Here is a 24765-nt window from a genome sequence, read left to right as displayed (position 1 = left end):
CACATGTATTAAACTGCTATAATTTTAGAATTTAACACTTTAGTAGCCACTTGTCAGCCTAGAGAGTAGACTGTATCTTACACAAATGGAAATCCCAGACAGCGCATGTTGCACAGTTCAGCACTGAAAGTGTTAATGCAAAATGACAGACTTAAATTGCCCCTATATGAATGCAATAACGTTCCCAGAATTTGATCTCTCCAGCAGACCCGGAAGTACCTGGGAGACATCCGTTTTTCCAGGCTATTCTAATATTTTCAGAGAAAAGGCAGTGTTTACATTGCTCCCTATGAACACCTCTAGGGGCAGTCCTTCAGACGGCCACTAGATGTTTCTACTGTGTCCTGTGCATGGAGGCGCTGAATGCTCCCCATAGAGATGCATTAATTCAATACATCTCTATGAGAAAATGCTGATTGGTGCAGCACCGCATTTTGCCATGCATGTGCAATAGCCTCCCAATGCTTTTGTTTAGGCAAGGCATGGGAAGAAAGGTGAATAAAAACACTCCACTCCACAAGGGTAGGGGGCAGGGACCTAAACTGCCACACCAGCACTATGCTGTCAGAAATAAATGTTTATATTCCTGACACTGTAGTGTTCCTTTAACTCCATCAGCCTACAGCAAACTATATAGTTCAAACTTAATGGCAGCATTGCATGAGAATTCTGAGAATATTGAGTAACCTACAGGGATTTTATGCAGGCTGTAATAACATCCTCCAATGGGCTTTATTTCCTAATGTAGAGATCAAAAGATCCACTTGCGGTCTAGCCCTTAGCGAGTGAAAATTCAGCCAAAAAGAGAAGAAATTCTACCCTGAGTGTGCCATGGACCCCCTAGCTATTTAGCAACCGATGAATATTGTAAAAGGAAAGTACCGTATATTGGATTCATATAACTTATATATTTTCTCCTTATGCCTGTACAGCAGCATGTAGATAAAAATAATTATTAGTGCTAACTATATATCCTATGTTTTTATATTAATGCTCTGATTTGTCTCTTTTTTTTTTTAGAAAAATACATTACATCAAAGACATCTTACTTCACGTTTTAAATAAATCACCCCAAAACCCTAAACAAATATCCAGTATAATACACACATAGCAGCAAATTTTAGGGTTAATGAGCATTGCTTTTGTGATGTATATGTAAAAAGACTGAACTAAGGTGATTAGAAAATTGGCATTAAAAGCTCAATCCTTAATCTGCCCCCTGGGTACATAGCGCGGACGAGAGATGAGTGGTGATCCAGGGGACGTAGCAACCCTAAGGCCCCCCTCCCCCTCCCTCTCCCCCTCTGCCTGACACTCTCAAAATAGGATGGATGCGGAACTTCAAACTTCTCCCCAACACCCTACTTAAACTTATTTCTTAACTTCTACAACTTTCTCTATCCTTTAATTTATCCTTATCTCCCCTACCTCTAAGGGAATAACTACCGCTACAATTATGACAGAATCCTTACTAATTCATCTACATTGCTAGAAGGCAAGCTCCCTATACGAATCTGCGGGCCGTACCGACAAACAAAGGCCTGGCCGGGCCCCCTCATAACACGTACGACTATGGTCTATATTTGGCACTATAACTATACCTGGCCATGGCAAGTCATACATACCATTTAATGAGAAAATAGCCAATAACGAAAAGTATGGGTGTAGGCCCAAGCACGGTGGGGAGGATATCACCAACAGATGTTAATGCCATAGGTTATAATTTTTAGATTACTTCTGTTTATTCTAATAAATGTTAAATATAAAATGTTATTGACTATGTCTATGTGACGGGAGATGCGGACACGATATGATGGGGTTCAACAGCAACCTCAAAAATGAACCAGCACAAAAGTCTTTACTTATGCCATTGACAGTACCCATCATGACATACGCAATGTGACTGTTACCTTCTTATGTACTGCTATCGCCAATCCTGATACATATGTCAAAAATAAATAAAGAATTAAAAATAAAATCTCAAGCCTCCATGAAATACATAAATACAGATTTTTGCTGTAAGAAATGTCAAATATTTTGTTTATAGCTGAAAAAAAAAGACAGAATAGAGAAGAATAAAAATCATAAAAATAACATACAGATGTAAATTCATCTCCTAGGCAACAAACAATTCTTTGTGCTGTAGATAGCATTTTACAGGTCTTGGCTCCTAATATTCAATTTACACTTTTATTGCACTTTCAAAAAGCTTTTTCTCTTCCATAAGTTCTGATGTATGAGTTATACAACCATAAAAGCTATTGCGCATGTGATTGATGGAACCACAGCATTACATATGAAATATTGTGTGTTTAGCTTTTTGTATCAGAGCTAAACTGTTACAATGTCACACTGATTTGGTGCCTTTATAAAAGGCTACATAGAAAAACAAATTTTGATAGTAGATAAAAGCCAATTGGCCCATCAAGTGTGGCCAATTTCTGTATAAATGGACAGGTTTTATTCTGGATTTTGGTTCCTGCAGATTAGCAGCGTCTATCCTAAGCCGTTTTAAATGTTTACATTATGTAAAATTGTATCATCTCTGCTGGAAGGCTAGTCCATGCTTCTACATACAGAGTTACATAGAGAGGTTCAGACAATAGACATATACCTCAACGTCATCCTTCTTTCTTCTGTGTATCAATGCAGGAGAAAGCAAAAACAAAAAAATAAGCCGTTGCCCTTTAAGGGAACACTCTATACCAGGGGTAGGCAACTTCGGCACTCCAGATGTTTTGGACTACATCTCCCATAATCCTTTTACAGCCATAATGCTGGCAAAGCATCAAGGGTGTTGTAGTCCACAACATCTGAGATGCTGAAGGTTTCCTATCTCTTCTATATACACTAAAACCTATACAGCTTAATGTAGTGTTTTTTTTATGCCTTGATGTTGTCCTTGCACTCTGACAAATGTAAGCATTGTTATTTGAGAAAAATGGCAAATTTAACATTTATGAGTTATTGTGCCTCCAGTGGTTGTCAATCAGACAGCCAGCTGAGACACTTCAATGTTAAGGCTGTAAAAACGCTACAGTCTTCATCTAGGATAGCTTGACAACACTGAATGCAGTTATAAAATATGTGAATCTCTGTGAAATAGGCGCTTATATAGTATAGAAACAGTTTTAATTAAATAGCAGCTACCACCCAAATAGGATCCCTTCGTCCTAGTATAAAGTGACAAATAACAAAGCAAACACCGTTCCCTCACACAGTGGTGAAATAGTGTTCAAGAGTGGAGCGCTTAAATCATACACTTACCCCTCGGGGTTAAGGAGAAGTGTGCAACAGTGGTGAAATCGTGATTCAGAGCCTATAGATGATCGGCTCTGATCTTGTATGCAGACGTGTACTTTAAGGTGACACACACCTATCTTGCGTGGATAATAACCTCAGAAATGGAAAAAAACGGAGAAAACAGGGAAGCAAAGCCGACCCTGGTGTAGAGACCTTCAATAAATTAAATATGTGCAGTAAAGATACAGATGATTGCTCACCTTCTGATGAGCCTATGACTTGGCTCTCAGTATATGTGCAGATATATCGATTCAGGGTGATATTGCCCTTCTTGTCAGCAGAAAACAGAGTTCCTCCAGACCAGCTTGCAGTAAAATTACATTTTTTTTGTATTTATTTCAATACAATATAAATACATACAAATGATGCTGGTATCGGGAAATCCACCAAAATGCGTTTCGCTGATTCAGTTCAGCTTTATCAATCGGTAATTTGTTCTCTGCCGTGTATAATTTAAATAGCTCCCACATTCACACTATTGGTGGGCCAGGCTGATAGTTAATCCAATCACAAGTCACTATTTCACCGCCTGTCAGGTGGTGCCGACGGTGCGTAATCTGTCCCCCTTGTGATGTCATCATGCGCTGTGCGGATGACGGCACACCTGGGCCGTTAGTCCTACGTTCTTCTAAGTCCGGAACTGGAAAAGTTTTCGGCGCTCACAATTGCCGTCTCATCGTCAGCTGATCCTTAACGTTGTAACGGAAAGTCCTGTATCTTCTTGTGAATAGTGGCCATCTTTGTTTCTGGCATAGTCCGTTTTCCCAATAGTATAGGTTTATATGGAATAGCTCATACATGAGTATACAATCAGAATAGGGATACGAAATAAGAAATAGCAATAAAAAATTATGATTTTAATTAATTATAAACAATATCTAAAATCAAGTAACTAATACACATACAAACAGTACAAAAAATATGTGGACATGGTAACACTGAAAGACGACTTCATGCCATGTATATCATAGAAATGAAAATTAAAATATAATGTAAATTACAATTAGAATATGTTATAAACATAATTATAGTGGGGGTAAATGTCTACTAACCCACCCACTATTAAGTGTAAACATATGTGCGGTTTATACACTGCACATACAGCAATAAAAACACCAAAAATCTACAAATAATGATATATATAATTATAAAAAATGACATAGCTCGAAGTCGTCGTTCAATCCGTATGGTTGCATGGTATCTAAATTGAAGATCCATTTCATTTCAGCTCTTCCTATAGTCTTAATTGGATCACCACCCCTCCAGTTTGTGGTAATTTTTTGTATACCTAAAAACTCAATACAGCCAGGGTCACAGTTATGGTGATCTCTAAAGTGAAGGGACACGCTAAGCTTATCAAATCCTTTTTTCACATTCCGCACATGTTCCTGTATTCTAGTATTTAGAGTCCTTGTGGTTCTTCCCACATATACTAAATTACAGGGACATTTAATCATATATATGATTTTAGTGGAATGGCATGTAATCAACTCCTTTATTTTAAACTTCCTTGTATCATCCCTGGGATGTTGGAAGTCTCTTACAACATGTTTTTTGCTATTTGTGTTTTTACACGCCGTACAGAAACCGCAACCATAGAATCCAGTTGCCTCATTAAAGAATTGTTTAGTTTGTGGCTTAGGGGGAATGTGATTATGAACCAAATTGCTCTTCAAACTCAGTATGCCCCTGTATGTGATCATGGGTTTTTCTGGTAGTAAGGGGTAGAGGATAGGGTCATCCCTCAAGATTGACCAATGTCTATTAATTATTTTCCGCAACGGTTTGTTATCGCTATTAAAATCACAAATAAAATTGAAATTAAAATTTTGAAATTCTATATTAGTGTTTCTTTCTTTATACTGTATTAAATCCAATCTATTGGTTTATTCCACCTCTATATAGGCTTTACTTAGAAGGGTCCGTTGGTAACCTTTTTGATCAAAATCATTAATTATCCTGAGTGATTGTTCCTGAAACGTATTTTCATCCGTACAGTTACGCTTCACCCTCAAAAGTTGTGCCTTAGGGGCGTTGAGCAGCCACGGGGAAAAATGACAGCTTGTTTCCCCTATATAGCTGTTGACATCAACTTTTTTTAAAAAAGGTGCAAGTTTTTAACGTGTTCTCTTCTACATATATTTTAAGGTCAAGAAATTCAACTGAACTCTTACTGTAATTACTACTTAACTTGATCCCCCAATTGTTGTTATTAAGGTGTGATAAAAAAAAAAGGTTCAGGGTTTGCTCACTCCCTTTCCAAATGAAAAAAATATCGTCTATGTAACGGCGATAGGTCACGAGGCTCGCACCCCACTCATGGCCCTGGTAAACAAATTATTGTTCCCATAGTGCCATGAACAAGTTGGCATAGCTGGGTGTCCCTAAGGCACAACTTTTGAGGGTGAAGCGTAACTGTACGGATGAAAATACGTTTCAGGAACAATCACTCAGGATATGTGGGAGCTATTTAAATTATACACAGCAGAGAACAAATTACCGATTGATAAAGCTGAACTGAATCAGCGAAACGAGTTTTGGTGGATTTCCCGATACCAGCATCATTTGTATGTATTTATATTGTATTGAAATAAATGTTTTAATTTTACTGCAAGCTGGTCTGGAGGAACTCTGTTTTCTGCTGACAAGAAGGGCAATATCACCCTGAATCGATATATCTGCACATATACTGAGAGCCAAGTCATAGGCTCATCAGAAGGTGAGCAATCATCTGTATCTTTACTGCACATATTTAATTTATTGAAGGTCTCTACACCAGGGTCGGCTTTGCTTCCCTGTTTTCTCCGTTTTTTTCCATTTCTGAGGTTATTATCCACGCAAGATAGGTGTGTGTCACCTTAAAGTACACGTCTGCATACAAGATCAGAGCCGATCATCTATAGGCTCTGAATCACGATTTCACCACTGTTGCACACTTCTCCTTAACCCCGAGGGGTAAGTGTATGATTTAAGCGCTCCACTCTTGAACACTATTTCACCACTGTGTGAGGGAACGGTGTTTGCTTTGTTATTTGTCACTGAATGCAGTTATGATGCTTCTCAGAAGGTAATCCTATTGTCAAAGTGCAGTACTTCCCTCAATGCTTCTCTGTGCGAAAAGCGTTTTAATTTTTAATTATTGAGCAATAGTAATTTAGTAATTAGGTTCTCCTCCCTTATAAACTTGTGAAATAAGCTTTAACCCCTTAAGGACACATGACATGTGTGACATGTCATGATTCCCTTTTATTCCAGAAGTTTGGTCCTTAAGGGGTTAAACTTGCCGGGAACACAGTATCGGGCAAAGTTTCCCTCGCTGGTTTAACACCCATTTAACACCGCTGCTTCCCTTTTGCTTGGACCGTTCTCACTGGCTTAGAACATATGTGTTTGCTTTGAACTGGGGAGGGGAAGGAGAGCATTAAATACTGTAATATGGATGCATATTCAGAAATGTAGGGAAGCGGGGAGGACTGACAGGACTGGGAGAAGGGAGAGACAGGCGATACATGCCTCCCCTTGCAGAGTTCAGGGCTGCCTAAATCACGTGTTCTGGGGGTGTAACCAGCCCACAAAAGTTCAAGTATCTCTATATAAGCAGCTCTTCAAGAAGGAACTTAAAGATTTCTTTCTTAATGACAACTTCTAAAAGTTGAAGTGGTTATGGAGGTTGGAGTAACCCTTAAGATCTAAATAGTTTGTAGATGTTCTTAATGGATTGAGCTTATTAAAGCCTGGCCGATAGACAGACATTCAGCTCTAAGAATATGACTCAGTTTTTTTTTAGATTGTCATCTATTCCATGCTAATAATATGTAATGTAACCACAGTCCTAGTTATACATAACTGACAACTCATTAGTAAAACAAACACAAAACATTTTTTTGCTAATATTTATCTTCAGTTTGATTCAACGCACCATCGATATATATTAAAATACGGGGTCCTCTCAATTCACTATACATTGGAACCATACACGCAGTGTTGACGTCAAGTAAGAGTTTTCTGGTACTGTTGGTCAGTCTTTCTCAATGGTTTTGAGGAATTCTTGCACTTTATTATTTCCTTGACTGTACCTTAGCCTTCAATCATATTTTTTCCAATCAATCATCTCTTTTTTTGGTGCCATGGACGCAATTCAGATTCTCGAATGAAAATGAGAATGCTCTGGATTTCAGGAATCCAACCAATCACCCATTCGGCCCAAATTCGGACTAATTGCAGTTGGGAACAAAACAAATCTCCAAGTCTCGTTTACTCTGAAATCCACAAATGTATTCCATCCAAGATATCTCCCAGCAGACATGGGTATCAATCACAGGCTTACAAATATAAATCTCATTAGTGAAAATAAATATTTATTTGTTGTAATTATGTGTCAAAAAAATTTAGTTTAACAAAATGTTACAATTGTATCCAGACTTTTGAGGGGTGGAAATCACAGAATTAAACAATGATTGAATCATAAATAATTTCTGAATCAGCCATTATAAAGTATAAAACATATTTTAATTATTGATTTCACATCTGTGGTGGGATGTAAAAAAATTTTTGGTAGGGGGTGGGGGAGCAAAAAGAAACACTCCAAATGTTAATCTCTTCCTCACAGGTCCGTGGTAAGCTCTGCCTCATTCAATGTATGCAGGATCAGAACAGCTTTCATGTGATATGATCACATGCTCCCCCACTGGATCACTAGGGATGCGGTCAGCATGGATCATACCCCACTGGATAACAGCCCCACCCTGCAGAAAAGTAAGGGGGAACCTTTTTTTAAAAACACACTCGATATTGAATCACACTCGGCCAAAACCCACACACAATCACACTCGGCCAAAACCCACACACAATCACACTCGGCCAAAACCCACACACAATCACACTCGGCCAAAACCCACACACAATCACACTCGGCCAAAACCCACACACAATCACACTCGGCCAAAACCCACACACAATCACACTCGGCCAAAACCCACCCACACACACAATCACACTCGGCCAAAACCCACCCACACACACACAATCACACTCGGCCAAAACCCACCCACACACACACAATCACACTCGGCCAAAACCCACCCACACACACACACACACACACACAATCACACTCGGCCAAAACCCACACACACACACAATCACACTCGGCCAAAACCCACACACACACACACAATCACACTCGGCCAAAACCCACACACAATCACACTAAACCAACTCCACACACACACACAATCATTTAGCCAGCATCACATTTACATACAACCAACTCCACCAACCACCACAATCACACTGAGCCACTACACGCATACCACCAAGGTGTATTCCGTAGATAGGAGATATGAGTGGCAACATTTTGTATTCTTGCACCAGAGCCCAGCATATCCAAGTTATTCCCCTGGTGTATTGGATGGAAGGACATAGCATATGCTTCACATTAAACTGATTCAGTAAGATAATTAAGCCATCCACGTGTTTCAAGGTTTTATTTTTAGCTGGGTCACCTTTAGTGCTTGTGCAGTTCTGGTTACAAGAGTATGTAAATGTTTCACTAACGACTGTAGGACAATATTGGTGAATAAATATAAGAGGCCAGTGTTCCTGTATGGGATGGAAAACCTCCCTATCCCAAGTGGGATTTACCCTCTACCTTTCTGCTGTGTTCATCTACTTCACTAAAAAAAGCTTAATGCGCTCTCATATAGGCCCTAACACAGGTTACCTGGTACAGTTATGATGCACCAACATTTTAATTCAGGTCACCATGAATTGCAGTTACACTGAGGACACATATACTGCATGTCAACTCAGGTACCTCTACATGCCACTGGGGGTATGCATGATATTTATGGCCTCTTGTGACCTATAGTGCTTGTCTCCCTTTTAGGCAGACACCAATTACACTACCTCAGAAAACACTATTATGGGGGGATTAAGACAAACAGGTGATGTTTATTTTGGAAGGTACTAAATGTTTAGAGACATTCTGTTGGTTTCAAACGTGTGTACATAGAACCTTCCCCCAGAACTTCCGCAGATTGTGCACCTATAAACGCATTAGATGACAAAACCTGTTTTTCTTTTTCTCCCTCTCCATGCAATATTTTTATTGGCTTTTTTTTTATCCTGTAAAACCTCCCTTTTATTTTATCAACGTTTAATAAAGGATTTATTTTTATGTGAAAATTGGAAACATTTGTTTGTCCAAGTAGGACAGCTTTTACACCCACATTTTGATGATGAGTTGGTTGTGGCTAGTTAAAATGTATAGAAACAGGGATTTCTGTGTGAACCTGTGTTAGAGGTTGTCAAGTGAAAATGTAGCTGTGGCGAGTAGAAAAATAATTCCTGGGGAGTGTGTGCGATGGACCCTCCAGACTTCCAATGGCAAGTAACTGGCTAGTAGTATAGGACTTCACAGGTTAAGCCTGTATATCATATATTTAAAAAAAAAAAAAAAAAAAAAAATATGAAGAATGTTGAAAAGTCAACATGTGAAAAGCAAAATTTGAAATAATGCCCATTATCTACAACAGATTGCTCAAAGAGGATGATAGGGATTGTAGTCTTCTTTTTTACTTCACCTATTCTTAGGTGAAGTAAAAAAGAAGCTAGTCATTTTTATTGGCATTTGTGTTGTTTCTAACATTTTCTCTCTTTGTCTCGCCATTTAACTTTAAAAAAGGAAATGTTTTATTTCTGGGCAATCACCTTATAAAAAGTGTGAAGATTTGTGTAAGCAAAACACAAAAAATAAGTTTCATACCAATTAAAATGCTGTCCATATAATTAATTGTATTTATTTCTGAAATTAACATATGATATTGCAAGACAAAAAGATGGTGCCCAAAATGTTCCAACTCACAGAGGGAACTACACGTCACCCAACTTACCAATTGGGACATATACAAGTTAAAGCAATTTTCCAATGGGCATAACATGCCTAAAATTTCCTCATGTATTTATGAAGAGGATTCCCACAAACACCATCTGACCCTCTACAAACACAAATAAGGGTATTTTCTCTGGACTTGTTGGAAGTATTCCTATTCAATTGACGGTTTTCTGCTGTAGAAAATGATTAGGTATAAAACAGCTACATTTTCCAGAAATTTAAGTCACAACATCATGTAAAGCACAACATTTGAAGGAAAAAATATAATAAAAAGAAAATCTAGCATAAATAACTTGAGCCGGTAGTTAGTAGGTTAATGTGCACTATACATTGCACCATCAATACGAGATATGAAGAGAACTTCTTCAAAAATAACAGTTACTGCCAGAACGAACATTCATTTTGAAATGCCTTTGTAATTTTAAAAGCACTATATGCAGGCATTGGAATATATATATATATATATATATATATATATTAAAGGAATTGTAGAGCAAAACAAAGCAGTCACCATGGAAACCAACCGAATGTACCTGCTGATTGCTACACTTTTAGAAATGTGTCCTTATTGCTCTTGATCTGCAGGTAGACATTCCAGATTTCATTCACTGAATTGGCAATTGTAGAAATGGATGAAGAAGTGTCTAAAATGTTCCAATTAGAAGAGTTTGTCCAGGTGTTTAGCAGGTTATCTGAAGAACAAAACGGGTAAGTGAGACTGAATATTGTTACAGTGCATAGAATAGGACCAGTCAGTATAATTGTGTAACACACTTGAGGCAAAGCAGGGTTTCCTGGAAAAATAAACTAGCAGATAATTATTAGTAATAGAGATATTTATTATTATTATTTATATAGTGCCATCAGATTCCGTGGCGCTGTACAAAGGGTGGACTAACAGACATGTAATTGTAACCAGACAACTGGACGTACAGGAACAGAGGGGTTGAAGGCCCTGCTCAATGAGCTTACATTCTAGAGGGAGTGTGGTATAGTGACACAAAGGTTAAAAGTAGGGGTATGAAGTAGGTTGTTAGAAAAGTATTCACTGAGGGCTTCGTAGGTAATTTTTGACAGTTCCAGGAGAGAAGTCATGGAGGGTGGGGGGGATGAAAACCTGCTAACAGTTTAATTGCTGTGCTTTCTTGAAGAAGTGTGTTTACAATGATTTTTTTGAATGAGTGGAGACTGGGTGAAAGTCTTACGGAGAAGGGAAGGGAGTTCCACAGAAGAGGTGCAGCCCTGGAAAAGTCTTGAAGGCGAGCGTTAGAGGTGGGAGTACAGACTGAGGATTAGGGTTCGACCGATTATCGGTTTTACCGATATAATCGGCCGATATTCGGTATTTTCGGCAATATTGGTATCGGCCAATAGAGATACCGATAATACCTCCCAGGGGGGGGGGCGGGTAGCAAGCGTTTACTCACCTCCCTGCAGATCCTCCAGCTCCCCAGTGTAAATCTCGCGAGACCCGCAGCCCGCTGGCCGCGAGACTTACACTGGGGAGCTGGAGGAAGGTGAGTAAACGCTTGCTGCCCGCCCCCCCCCCACCCCCAACAGCTAAGCCAATGCCACTGGACCACCAGGGACTGCTATATCCCCCCTCCTTGGCCAGGCAACAAGCAGGGAGGGGGGGACAACAAAAAATAAATAATGATTAAATATAAAAAAAAATTATAATTTTATATAAAAAAGTTAATAAAAAATGACCCCTCACACACACACACTCCATTATTATACACATACACACTGTGTATATAATGCAGTGTGTGTATATAATGCAGTGTGTGTATATAATGCAGTGTGTGTATATAATGCAGTGTGTGTATATAATGCAGTGTGTGTATATAATGCAGTGTGTGTATATAATGCAGTGTGTGTATATAATGCAGTGTGTGTATATAATGCAGTGTGTGTATATAATGCAGTGTGTGTATATAATGCAGTGTGTGTATATAATGCAGTGTGTGTATATAATGCAGTGTGTGTATATAATGCAGTGTGTGTATATAATGCAGTGTGTGTATATAATGCAGTGTGTGTATATAATGCAGTGTGTGTATATAATGCAGTGTGTGTATATAATGCAGTGTGTGTATATAATGCAGTGTGTGTATATAATGCAGTGTGTGTATATAATGCAGTGTGTGTATATAATGCAGTGTGTGTATATAATGCAGTGTGTGTATATAATGCAGTGTGTGTATATAATGCAGTGTGTGTATATAATGCAGTGTGTGTATATAATGCAGTGTGTGTATATAATGCAGTGTGTGTATATAATGCAGTGTGTGTATATAATGCAGTGTGTGTATATAATGCAGTGTGTGTATATAATGCAGTGTGTGTATATAATGCAGTGTGTGTATATAATGCAGTGTGTGGGTGTAACACTGCATTATATACACACTATGCAAACACTGCATTATATACACACTATGCAAACACTGCATTATATACACACTATACAAACATACTGCATGATATAAACACACTGCATGATATACACAGTGTGTTTGTGTAGTGTGTTTATATAATGCACACTACACAAACACACACACTTTGCATTTAGTATATACAGAATTCACTTTACACACACACACACTGCATTAACTTTACGCACACTACCCACACACTACACAAACACTCTGCTTTCATTATATACACACTACACAAACACACACTGCATCCACAACACTCACTACACAAACACACACTACACAAACACACACTGCATCCACTACACACACTACACAAACACAAACAGCTCCCCTGTCTAAACACACTGCATCCACTACACGTGGCATGTATATTTTGTGCATTTACCTTTAGAAATAGTTTTTATTTTCCAAAATGGTAAATGTACAGAATATCAGCAAATTATATCGCCTGAAAGTTCACAGAATATCGGTATCGACTCTAAAAAAAAAATCAATATCAGTCGATCCCTACTGAGGATATACGTAGCTTTTGCAGAGCCTATCCCTGCTCTACACAAACACACACTACATCCTCTATACAAACACACTCTGCATTCACTATACCCACACTACATCCACAAGCTCTGCATCTAATACACACAAACACTACATGCTACAATGTACAATCTGCATCCACTATACACACTGCATCCATGACACACACACACACACACACACACACAACGCATCCACTTTACACATTCTACATCCACTATACACACACACACACACACACACACACACACACACCATTCAGTACACACACTTCATCCTTGTGGGTGGACTCAAAACTTTAGTGGTGTCAAGGCTCCCAAAATTTCTGATGGCAGCCCTGAGGACCTGTATGTCTGAAATGTGAGGGATTTTGGATCCCCTGGTGTTGTCTTGTCCTTATGTCTGCTGATTGGTACAGGAAGTGTGTCAGTGATGCACGTTGCATCTAGGGTGTCATACCATTGTTTTACAGAGGATATTACTGCCGTAAAATGATTTTATTAGTCTGGCTCACTTGCAAATAAAACAGATGTGCCAGTGGTTGCCAATTGACCGTATGTATTTTCTTTATAAGAATGCACACGTGGTTTGCATTAGTGCCCTCTCTATATAAACACAGTTTCCCATCCATAAATATGCCGCACATTTTGTGCTGTCTATGTGACTATTCTAATTATTTTGTCTATATTTGTCTGTCCAATAAAAACAAAACTATTCTGTTAAAAATAGGAACCTTATTTTACCTTTTGTAAAGAAAAAAAACAAAACAAATACCCTTCTTTTAGAACAGGAGGTACACTTCCAAAATGCATTTTTTTTTGCCAGTCTCTGTTTTGAATCTCAGCCAACTCATTCTATCTGTATACAGTTGGCAAACCTCACAGCTCTCATCTCCTCACTCCCACTAATCACAAACGCTAAAATCCTCTCTTCTCCGGACTCATATGCCCATTCCTCTCCTTCCCATATTACTTGTTAGCAGAAGCATTCTCCTGATATGCAGCATCAAGAAAGAGGTGGATGCAGTGAGTGTAGCAGAAAGGGGACATGCTACATTGCCACATGCTGTCAGCAAGATGTTGGGATGTTAGATAGAACGATCAAGAACATTTGTACAGTAAGGTCACCATTATTATTATTATTATTATTATTACCAGCCAGTTCATAAAATATCCTCCCGCATCCCGCCTAAGTCTTCTTTTAAGAATATAGAGAGCTGAGCCCAAGTTAAGCATACGGCTTTCAGATACAGCACTAATAAGTTAAATAAAATTTATATAGCTAGCCAGGTGTCACGGCTTACCTTGGTGGGAGTCCAGTATGCAGAGATATGCTCACCCTTGCAATTAAACACAGGCCAAGGTGGTCAGGGAAGAACTCACCTGGCCTGTGAGTCTGTGCACGGGGGCTGTTCAGGATAACCAGGTCAAAGTACAGACAAGGACTAGAGCAGGAGAATCGTCGTGGGTAAGCCAGTGGTCAGAGGGTGCCAGAAATCAGGATAAACGAGTAGAGAGCCGAGGTCAGAGGATGCCAGAGGTCAGGGTACAAAGAAATAACAATCCACGGTCAGGAGAACACGGAACAGCAATACTCGAACCAGAGTCAATGAACTGACACTGCCCTTAGGGAGGGGAAGTGTCTTATACCTTGTTAATTAGGTATCAGATTCAGCTGGATAGTTACTGACAGGTCTGAGCCTTGTGAAGTCTAGCCCCCTAGTGCTGCAGGCAATTCAAGAATAAACAGGAGTTATCCAAAGTCCTGAAATGGCTCAGAGGTAACATAGCAGGATACAGGCCAGAAGAACCACGGTTCAAATCCCCTGTTGGCCGCTTCTGGGGTGACCACGTCTGGCAGTCGGGATGTCACGGTGGCGATCATGACACCAGGAAACAAAGTACTTGACTGGCTGATTGACAGGAGCAGGAGGAGGTCTTACATCCCTGTTCAAAATGAGAAATGTTTTACATAACTCTATAGACATTATACAGTATCTTTGTAATATTTTGTTGTCTGAATTATAAGCGTAAAGAGAAAATGCCATCCATGTCATGTACAGTAGATGTCACCAAAAAAATAAAATGCAAATGATCAAATATCCTGTTTGTAGCTATTTGAAATGAATCTTATGGAATGCAGCTTACTAAATATTATTACATGTATTTATAAATACATGTCCAGGTTAATTAAAAATATTTTACTGAATTGTAATGTCTATAACTTTAAATGATTAACACAAAATAAAAGCACTTGTTATAGTGCTATAGAATAGTGCTATATCTGACAAAATGATTATACGAAGAAAATGAAAAGAATTAACCTAGGGCCAAAATTGAGATATCACAAGGTAGAGGGCACAAAAAAGGGGGGTGACCCCTAAATGGTGAATATCATAGAGCAGGGCTTCCCAAACTTTTATGGGCCGAGACCCACTTTTCAAAATGGTAATTTTTCGAGACCCACTTGCTTTTAATGCATATTTTAAAAAGTGAACACCATAGCAATCCGCTTTAGAGGCATACAATTGGCACACCATAGCAATCCGCTTTAGAGGCATACAATTGGCACACCATAGCAATCAGCTTTAGAGGCATACAATTGGCACACCATAGCAATCCGCTTTAGAGGCATACAATTGGCACACCAAAGCAATCAACTTTAGAGGCATACAATTGGCATACCATATCAATCCGCTTTAGAGGCATACAATTGGCACACCATAGCAATCAGCTTTAGAGGCATACAATTGGCACACCAAAGCAATCAACTTTAGAGGCATACAATTGGCACACCATAGCAATCAACTTTAGAGGCATACAATTGGCACACCATAGCAATCCTCTTTAGAGGCATACAATTGGCACACCATAGCAATCCGCTTTAGAGGCATACAATTGGCACACCATATCAATCCGCTTTAGAGGCATACAATTGGCACACCATAGCAATCCGCTTTAGAGGCATACAATTGGCACACCATAGCAATCCGCTTTAGAGGCATACAATTGGCACACCATAGCAATCCGCTTTAGAGGCATACAATTGGCACACCATAGCAATCCGCTTTAGAGGCATACAATTGGCACACCATAGCAATCAACTTTAGAGGCATACAATTGGCACACCATAGCAATCCTCTTTAGAGGCATACAATTGGCACACCATAGCAATCCGCTTTAGAGGCATACAATTGGCACACCATATCAATCCGCTTTAGAGGCATACAATTGGCACACCATATCAATCCGCTTTAGAGTAATACAATTGGCACACCATAGCAATCCGCTTTAGAGGCATACAATTGGCACACCATAGCAATCCGCTTTAGAGGCATACAATTGGCACACCATAGCAATCCGCTTTAGAGGCATACAATTGGCACACCATAGCAATCCGCTTTAGAGGCATACAATTGGCACACCATAGCAATCCACTTTAGAGGCATACAATTGGCACACCATAGCAATCCGCTTTAGAGGCATACAATTGGCATACCATAGCAATCCGCTTTAGAGGCATACAATTGGCATACCATAGCAATCCGCTTTAGAGGCATACAATTGGCACACCATAGCAATCCGCTTTAGAGGCATACAATTGGCACACCATAGCAATCCGCTTTAGAGGCATACAATTGGCATACCATTGCAATCCGCTTTAGATGCATACAATTGGCACACTATCCGCTTTAGATGCATACAATTGCCACACCGTGGCAATCAGCTTTACAGGCATACAATTGGAACATAATGTCAGCTTTAGATGCATAAAATTGGCACACTATAGCAATCCGCTTTAGATGCATACAACTGGCATACCATGGCAATCAGCTTTAGATGCATAAAATTGGTACATCATGGCAATCAGTTGTAGATGTATAAACTTGGCACATCATGGCAACTTTAAGTGCATACAATTGGCGCACCATGGCAATCAGTTTTAGAGGCTTACAATTGGCACACCTTGGCAACCAGCTTTAGAGGCATAAATTCAGAACATCGTGGCAATCAGTTTTAGATGCATAAAATTGGAACATCATGGCAGCTTTAAATACATAAACTTGGCACAGCATGGCAATAAGCTTTAAATACATAAACTTGGCATATCATGGCAATCAGCTTCAGAGGCATATGATTGGCATACCATGGCAAACAGTCAGATGCATAAAATTGGCACAACATGGCAATCAGTTTTAAAAGCATAAAATTGGCACACCATGGCAATCAGTTTTAGATGCATAAAATTGGCACTCCATGGCAGTTTTAGAGGCATATTTCTGGGATATTATGGCAGTTTTAGAGGCAGAAACTTTGTGTGCATGTATGGGTGTATTTGTATTTACTGTTGCCATTGGAATGTAGTGGTGTACTTGTTTGTAATGTTTGCGTCTGAATGCAAGGGTGTTTGTATGTAGTGTCGGACTTGAAATGCAGGTGTGCTTTTTGAGTGTTGGTGTTTGAATGAAGGGGTGTTTGTAGATAATTTGCCGGGGTGTGTTTGTATGTAATGTTTGCGTTTGCAGTACGTGTGTAGTAGATGCAGTGTGTGTGTGTGTGTGTGTAGTGGATGCAGTGTGTGTATTGTGTTTATAAAATATACATATACACAATGTGTGTTTGAATGTAAGCATGTTTTTTTTGTATGGAGTATGTGTGAAGTGTATACACATATACACACACATACAGAGACACACACAGACACACAAATACACACCCTGACAGCAATACACACAATGACACCTAGTTTCCCACACCTAGATAAACAGACACTCATGTACACAGATACACACTGACACACAATACACACACAATGACACAAAAGGACACACAGATACATATACACGCAGAGACAGGAGGTGAGTGTGACAGTGTGTGGGAGAGGTGAGGGTGACAGTGTGGGAGGGAGTGTGAGGGCAAAGTGAGAAAGGAGAGAAGGCGTGGGCAGGCAGGGGGAGAAGGGATGGCACAGGCGGGGGGAAAGGGTTACAGTGTGGGGGCCAGGGGGAGAAAAGGCTACAGTGGCAGGGGGAGAAAAGTTTACGGGGGGCGGGGGTGAAGGGGGTGACATGGGGGAGGGCAGGGAGTGAAGGGGTGACACATAGGGGAAGGCAGGGAGTGAAGGGGTTACACATAGGGGAAGGCAGGGAGTGAAGGGGTTACATGGGGAGGGCAGGGAGTGAAGGGGTTACATGGGGAGGGCAGGGAGTGAAAGGGTTACATGGGGAGGGCAGGGGGTGAAGTGGTTACATGGGGAGGGCAGGGAGTGAAGGGGTTACATGGGGAGGGCAGGGGGTGAAGGGGTGACACATAGGGGAAGGCAGGGAGTGAAGGGGTGACACATAGGGGAAGGCAGGGAGTGAAGGGGTTACATGGGGAGGGCAGGGAGTGAAAGGGTTACATGGGGAGGGCAGGGGGTGAAGGGGTTACATGGGGAGGGCAGGGAGTGAAGGGGTTACATTGGGGAGGGCAGGGAGTGAAGGGGTTACATGGGGGAGGGCAGGGGGTGAAGGGGTTACATGGGGGGGTAGGGGGTGAAGGGGATACATGGGGAGGGCAGGGAGTGAAGGGGTTACATGGGGAGGGCAGGGAGTGAAGGGGTTACATTGGGGAGGGCAGGGAGTGAAGGGGTTACATGGGGGAGGGCAGGGAGTGAAGGGGTTACATGGGGGGTAGGGGGTGAAGGGGTTACATGGGGAGGGCAGGGAGTGAAGGGGTTACATGGGGGGGTAGGGGGTGAAGGGGTTACATGGGGGGGCAGGGGGTGAAGGGGTTACATGGGGAGGGCAGGGGTTGCAGGGGGTGAAGGGGTTACATGGGAAGGGCAGGGGGTGAAGTGGTTACATGGGGTGAAGGGGTTACATGGGGGGGCAGGGGGTGAAGGGGTTACATGGGGGGAGGGCAGGGGGTGAAGTGGTTACATGGGGGGGCAGGGGGTGAAGGGGTTACATGGGGGGAGGGCAGGGGGTGAAGGGGTTACATGGGGGAGGGCAGGGGGTGAAGGGGTTACATGGGGGGAGGGCAGGGGTGAAGTGGTTACATGGGGGGGGCAAGGGGTGAAGGGGTTACATGGGGGGAGGGCAGGGGGTGAAGGGGTTACATGGGGGGAGGGCAGGGGGTGAAGGGGTTACATGGGGGGAGGGCAGGGGTGAAGTGGTTACATGGGGGGGCAGGGGGTGAAGGGGTTACATGGGGGGAGGGCAGGGGGTGAAGGGGTTACATGGGGGGGCAGGGGGTGAAGGGGTTACACGGGGGGGTGAAGGGGTTACATGGGGGGAGGGCAGGGGGTGAAGTGGTTACATGGGGGGGCAGGGGGTGAAGGGGTTACATGGGGGGAGGGAGGACATGGTCTGGGGCTGTGTCCTACCTGTAATAAATTCCCTGGTGGTCCGGTGGGTTACCTCTCCGGTCTGAGCTCCGCCGGGTGCAGAGCTGCAGACAGTGTAATAAAAATCTCGCGAGCTCCCTGAGTGTTGCCATGGTAACGCTCTGGGAGCTCGCGAGACTTCTATCACCGGGTCTGCAGCTCTGCACCCGGCGGAGCTGCAGACAGGAGCTGCTGGGCAGACTGATTGGAGGGAGCCCGGCGGCATACAGGGCAAACCGCCGGGCTCCCTCCTGGTGTCAGTCTGCTTGCCTGACTCCCCGGCGGCCCTGGATGTGTGGGTCAGCGCGACCCACTGGGAATCGCCCTGCGACCCACCAGTGGGTCGCGACCCACACTTTGGGAACCGCTGTCATAGAGAATAAACAAAAAAAGAAAAAAATGCCATTCTACCTGTGTATGATTTACTCAGAAGATTATAGGCTTAAAAAGTAACTTTTAATAAATAAATCTAAAATAAAAATATATTAAAGAAAAATCATATGAACAACAGGAGTGGGTGGAGACTATACAGTGAGTAAAACTCTGACTGCTTATACAAGCTGTAAAAGTGTATACATAACACTAATGCTGAAGCAATACTGTTTTGCTACAGTATAACATCAGTGCATTCCCAAGTAATAGAAGTTATACTATATTATATATCACTAATAGCTGTAACACGAGGGGGGGAGGGGGGGTGGGGGATAAGACGACTGCTAAACCAGTGCTGTCAATAGTTAAAAGATTTATGGATAAGTAAATCCCTACATGATAGTACAACTAACGACATGGGTTAGCTCCACATACAATAATTGATAATGTTCTATGGTGCTTAACCTCAGAAAGATCCAAGATAATGGTTCAGCTAAGACAGATTTCTGACAGACGGCGATTAGCCAGTTAAATATCACAAAAGCTGCCTAGATCATAGCAGCGTATTGATAATAAATAAAGGTTTCTGTCAGTAAAGTGTAAAATAAGGGGTTGCTGACCTGGCTCCGTTTTTTCTGCAAGATACCTAGCAGTATATTCTAGTGTAACCCCTCCTCCCCTCTGATGAGCTTCACTGGCGAAACGTGAACGTCAGGGGCTCTGGACACATACTGACACATTATTGGTGTCGGCACCTAACAGTATTGCTTCAGCATTAGTGTTATGTATACACTTTTACAGCTTGTATAAGTAGTCAGAGTTTTACTCACTGTATAGTCTCCACCCACTCCTGTTGTTCATATGATTTTTCTTTAATATATTTTTATTTTAGATTTATTTATTAAAAGTTACTTTTTAAGCCTATAATCTTCTCAGTAAATCATACACAGGTAGAATGGCATTTTTTTCTTTTTTTGTTTATTCTCTATGATATATCTGACAAAAGAACCAGTTTGATGAAAATCCCTTTAATTTGGCGAGGACAGGAATGAAAATGTACAGCCTATAATATAGCTCAGCACCGGAGGAAACTGCCTAGTTAATCCCTATTGGGAGAGCAGCCCTGGTTGGTCATTGAACACAGGAAATAATCGAATTACATGAGCACAGGTGGAATACTCATTAGTTCCGGCTGTATCAACACAGAGGTTGACTGATCCACCAATGAAGGCACACTGAGAAAGTATTTTTTTAGCATATCCTTCAATCATTCCTCCAGCAAACCATTATTACAAGAAAAATGTATGATGTAAGATAAATAAAAATGCAACAAAAATGTTATAAAAGTGTTTTATCTGTAAAATGACGAAGGACAAGTACCAAAAAAGATGAAGAACAATCCTCCATTCGTTTCACACTACTCAATCAGCCTTGATCTATGAAGCCTTTCGGCCATCACATATGCTTTATCTGGCTCTGTCTTTTTCTTTGATTCTACAACTTGTGCTGTAAGAACCAATTTTGTTGTGTTTTGCTTTAATGTATCAAAGTACCATCTCGTGTATTTTTTTTAAACAGACTACAATATGTGGCCTTCCAGTAGAATAGCAATCACGTGGCAGTCAGCGGAACTGACTGTTCCTTTATTTCAATGTTACTATGCCACTGCTGAAAAACCATGGACATTGTCTCCAGATCTACTGTTTACTGTTTTCTGTCAAACCTCTGCACATTTAACATGTTTTGCTCACAAGTAAGAAACGTCAGTGCTTTATAAAGTAAATTATACAGAAATGTATTCAAATTTCTATAAGTCAAGTCACCTTGATCTGAATCAAAGATCCTGTGTGAAACCCGACGGGTTCCAAAAGGAATCCATGTTTAATAGAAACATATCATGAGTATCTAACCAATTTATAGGGCCATAACTTTTCCAGAGTTATGGAGTTTGTTGTATATTTTTTTTTATTCAAACTTTATTTCTCTTTTTTTACACAATTACCATTTTTTTAAAACAATATCAACACAACAAGAAAAAATAAAAGAGGAGGGGAGGGGGGGAGCAGGAACTCTGCGACTCCCACACCCCTCTTTCTCCCCTTTTCTCCCAAACCAACCCTTCAAACCTCCACCTCAAGCCAAAACTCCACACACACACACAAAAAATGTAGTATCAACTATTCAGGGAATTTAATTTAATTATCCCTCTTTTGCGTTAACATTGTTGAGGGATTTCATCAATATATCCCACATCTCCCACACTTTTTTCTCTTCCACTAAAGGTTCAATATTCCCAAGTTCATTCACTTTATTTATCCATATCCCTATTGATGGACATATTAGTTTTTGCTATAAACTTGCTATTACACTTTTGGCAACATTAATAAGCCTAATAACAATAGAGTGCTTCAAGTGATTAAATGTAAGATCAGTATAAAAAATACAGATTAATTCCAGGGTCAAGTGAAAATCTGGAATAATGTACTTAGTGATCAGACTCTCAATTTTCCCACAAAAAGGAGTAATTATCGGGCAACTCCAAAACATGTGTAGAATGTCCCACCTATGCTGTTTACATCTCCTACATTTGTGACTAACTTGGGGGGCAAAGCTCTTTATTTCTGTATTCTTCTATAATTTCTAGATAATAATTTAAAAGCTTGCTCTTGATAATTAACTGCTTTTGAACAGTTTTTTTTATTAGTTTGAAGCATTTAATTCATTCCTGAGGTTCCTAAATCCATTTCCCATACTCTACAAAAATAAGGTAATTCTAAACACTCTGATGAGATTAGAAGTTTATACATTTTTGAGAGGCAAAAATCCATTTAAGCTTGGACATCTGCTGAGTTTATCTTTAGAACTATCAAGACCATTTTAGGTACAGTTCCAAAGGTCCCTGTGATAGGTTTGTCAGTTTTTAGGAAGAGTTTGTTTACCGCAATCCACTTTTCATATGTGCTCCTCTCCCTACCTCCCTGTAATGCAAATAATAACTCTCCTCCAGCCAATCTCCCTACCCACTGTTAACCCCTTCACTGCCAGCCCCTGTCAGCCAACCGCGCTACCCACTGTTAACCCCTTTCCTGCTAGTCCCTATCAGCCAACCTCCCTACCAACTATTAACCCCTTCCCCTCCAGCTTCTGTTAATCAACCACGATAGACAGACAGACAGACAGACAGGTAGATAGATAGAAAGAAATATAGACATATATATATATATATATATATATATATATATATATATACATACATATGTATAGAATTTGCTAAATTATAGTATAAATATGTTACATGTGTGAATAGAAAACATCACTACTCTTACAATAATCATTTGAGGTATTAAGATATTACTTGCAGTAAAAAAACGATGTATAAGATAATTTAACCCCTTAAGGACCAAACTTCTGGAATAAAAGGGAATCATGACATGTCACACATGTCATGTGTCCTTAAGGGGTTAATCATCCGTGCAATACAAATTAGTCATTTCCAATAAAACAAATAATTACATGCTACTCTAAAGGGTTAATCTATCTTATCACATGCCCATGTGGGTAAGTATATATAGGTCGCACTACTAGTATGTTGAATAAAAGGATAGAGGAACATGTGCGCAATATAAAAAAAATATATGACAAATATAGCCTATCTTTACATTGTAAATTGAAACATAATAGAGACCCAAGCAATTTGACATTTATGGGGATACAAAAGGTGTAGACAAATTGGAGAGGAGAAAACATGATTAGAAAAATGCACCAAATGGAGATGAAATGGATCTTCATTCTGAACACCTTAACACCTCATGGTCTAAACAATGATTTCGAACTCTGTCACTTCTTCTAAAACATAGACTATGTATGTCCACCAGGGATAGTTCAACATCACACTGGCTATTGGTCACTTAGATACTAATGTTTTTTGATGGAATTGGATGAATCATTGTTATACTTTTTCAATTATATATATCTCGGACCATTAAACTGTTATGGTACTTTTTAGCAGTAAACCAAAATGTTTAAATGTCTATCTGTTCCTGTCCGAATTAGTAAAATTGAATTATGTATATACGCTGAAGTAATTAAGTCTGACACACGGAGTTCAGGTTAAAATAACTTCGAGAAAATTTATTGGCAAGTGATTAAAAAGCGGGCGCGCAGGCCCTTTTAAGAGGCATTTTGCGTCATCATTGATTATTAGAATATCAGCAAATAAACATCATTAATTGGATTAATTGTTAAGTGTCGGGATTAGTGTCCTCCTATCAATATTACTAATTGGCTCAAAAACTAAGTGGTTAGTCCCGTGCCCACCCACCAAGAGGTGGGATTGTTTTGGACATGGGTGGGGACAAGGGGGTCTTGAGCGTCATTTTACACGGTCGGTGATCTCAGGCCTCGTGGCCAGGTGCAAGGTCTCTTATGAATAGAACATTTCATTACTACTGTGTTCTCATGGCCTTCAAATTATACTATGTTGCAAGTTAAGGAAAAGTCAGCAATTCCTGTGTTAATCATGTCTTTATAGAAAATACAGTCTTTGTCTATTGTATTAGATGTGCTGGTAAATTCTGTCATGTAAGGTAGTTTTAAAATGAACAAGTTAGGTTATGAGGACAAAATGGAGGATTGAAGAAGTCAGGTTAGGAGGACAAAATGGAGGATTGTCACAGTATAAAGTTAAAATGGAGTTAGTGCAATAATTCAATACAAGTACAATAAAGATTTTTAATAATCCCACATCAAAACTACTACAGTACTTTATATGTGATTAATATACATTCCCTCTCTTTCCCTCGTATACTTGTATATCCTCATTCTATTTTCCCTTTGTTGATATGTACGGTTTTG

This window comes from Pelobates fuscus, chromosome 1 (genome assembly GCF_036172605.1).
Source record: "Pelobates fuscus isolate aPelFus1 chromosome 1, aPelFus1.pri, whole genome shotgun sequence".
NCBI lineage: Eukaryota > Metazoa > Chordata > Amphibia > Anura > Pelobatidae > Pelobates > Pelobates fuscus.
Note: the sequence above shows the minus strand (reverse complement) of the source record.